Source organism: Bactrocera tryoni, unplaced genomic scaffold, assembly GCF_016617805.1.
Source record: "Bactrocera tryoni isolate S06 unplaced genomic scaffold, CSIRO_BtryS06_freeze2 scaffold_25, whole genome shotgun sequence".
Lineage (NCBI taxonomy): Eukaryota > Metazoa > Arthropoda > Insecta > Diptera > Tephritidae > Bactrocera > Bactrocera tryoni.
In genome coordinates this window covers 5,223,319-5,225,961 of record NW_024395977.1, presented here as the reverse complement: position 1 = coordinate 5,225,961, position 2,643 = coordinate 5,223,319, and positions in this window count along the sequence as shown.

The following is a 2,643-nucleotide window of genomic DNA, read 5'->3' as shown; positions in this document are numbered from 1 at the left end:
AGGTGATCAATTACAGATTGAAATTTGCTACGAAGCCACGAAGAGATCGCGCTAATATCGGTCGGCGTTCTTTTTGCCATCAACGTATGGCAGCCCAAGACACATGAACGAGTACTCCCAGGATGCGATGACACACGTGTGGAATTATGGATCGCTGTCAATCAGCAAGCGATCATCACGATGTTACAGGCCGACTTTTCAAACAACAGCTACGATGTTTGATGTACTTTATCTTGAAGCAACGTATATGTGGTGCTGTTAGATGCTAGATGTACTCTGTTGAGTAGCAAAAGAGAGGTTTGCTACACGCACACATTCTTCTTTGGTTGGTGGATGGTGGTTACACCAAATCGAATTGATGAAATCATTTCTGCGGAAATTCCAGATGCAGAGAAATATCTCGTATTATACGAAGTGATTAAAACCATTATGGTTCATGGACCTTGCCGACACAACAATCCCGCTTCAAATCAATCAATGTAGAGTATTGCTGTTTGGTGAAAGCGATCAAATACGTTTGCAAGTACGTCACCAAAGAAAGCAACATTACGGTTATTGGCCTTGAACGAGATGAGATCAGAAATTATCAAATGGGTCGACACATGAACTGCAATGAAGCGCTTTGTAGGATATTTACTTTTGCAACTCATGAAACTTTTCCGACTGTTGTGCATCTGGCAGTTCATTTGGAGAACGACAAAGTGTGTATTTCAACCCAAAGAATACAGTACAGCCAACGGAAACACCGCCAACAACAAAATTTACATTGACGAGTATTTTCTCGACTTGCGTCAATGATCCATTTGCGAGAAAATTGCTCTATTCAGAAACGCCTTGAAAGTGAATGGTACGGTATGTGCAACTTTTTGAGTATCTTCATTTGTCTCATTGCGTACCGCGAATGGTACGGTATGTGCAACTTTTTGAGAAGCATTCCAGCAATTACATGATAATCCCTGGAGCTAAACGATGGATGATGCGATAGCTACTTCGCATGCCACTGGAGTTCGCACACTCTTCCCGATGATCATTTCAACATATCAGCCTTCAAATCTGCGTCAGTTATGGGAAACGAACAAAAAATACATTGCCAAAAACATTTTATATCGTATTCGCTAAGAATTGGAAATGGGCAAATTCCGATCGTCTTGACAATGAAGACGAAGCCGTGAATTATCCAGTGGAATTTCTAAATTCTTTGGAGAGGCTTGGTATGCCGCCGCATCATTTGCGTCTCATAGTTGAATCTGTCGTTATTATGTCTCGCAATCTTCATGCCCCGAAACAGTGTAATGGAACCCGACTGATTGTGACATAGCTATCCAATACAAGGGGGCAGAATGCTTGATTCTACGAATTCCTTTGAGTTCCAACGATTTGCCATTTCAGTTCAAACCTATTTAGTTTCCAGGGAAAATTGCATTTGAAATGACAATCAACAGGACACAATGACAGTCGCTAGAAGTGTATGGCATAAATCTGGAAATGTCATGTTTTTCACACGGCCTACTATACGTGGCGTGTTCATAAGTTCGAAACCCGTCTTCTCTATACATTTACGCACCGGAACAAAAACCGAAAAAAATTTGTTTATCAAGCTGCGCCACATTGAAAAAAATCTAGAAAAATCTCAAATAAATGATTTAAACACAAAATAAAGTACATTCAACTTTTTTTTTTCATTTCCAGCCATAATCGACAATAGCCATGGAAAAAGTAAAACGAAACATTGTTCCATTTTGCGGCGAAAAATATGCAATATGGAAATTTCGAGTTAGAGCACTTTTAGCTGAAATCGGCGTTTTAAAGGTTATAGACGAAAATACCCCTAAGGATCCCGATGAAACAAGGCAGAAAACTGAAAGGAACGCGAAAAGTTTGATTATTGAATTCCTAAGTGACTCTTTTCTTGGATTTGCAGCTAAACAAATTTTCACAAATTTGGATACGATATATGAAAGAAAAAGTTTAGTAACGCAGTTGGCTGTACGAAAGAAGTTACTCTCATTAAAATTCAAAAGTGAATCGCAGCTATTGATTCATTTCAATGTTTTTGATGATTTGATAACTGAACTGTTGGCTTCGGGAGCTAAGAACGACGAGATGGATAAAGTATCACATTTGCTATTTACCTTACCATCGTCTTATGATGGTGTTATAACCGCGATTTAAACGTTATCTGGAGATAAATTAACATTGGAAGCCGTAGGGAATATTTCACAAAGCGTTCACAAAATAACACCATATAATTTTAAAAATAAATACAAGCAAAAATATTTCAAAAGTAATTCTAAAAAGAAGTTAAAGTGCCATCATTGTGGAAAAATAGGCCACATTAAAAAGGACTGCTACACGTATGTATGTATATAAAGAGCTTAAACAAACAAGGTTCTGAAGTAACCAAAACCGTTCAAATTGCAACTGCACAGCAGGACAGGGGATTCGCGTTCATGATGGGAAGCGGTGTAGCGAGACGTAAAGATGACACTGTATTATTTATTTTAGATTCTGGTGCTTCTGACCACTTTATAAACGAGGACAGCATGTTTATTGAGTATATTGAATTAGATCCGCCAGTGGAAATCGCAGTTGCAAAGTGCGGTGAATACGTGTACGCAACAAAGAAAGGTATAGTGAGACTAC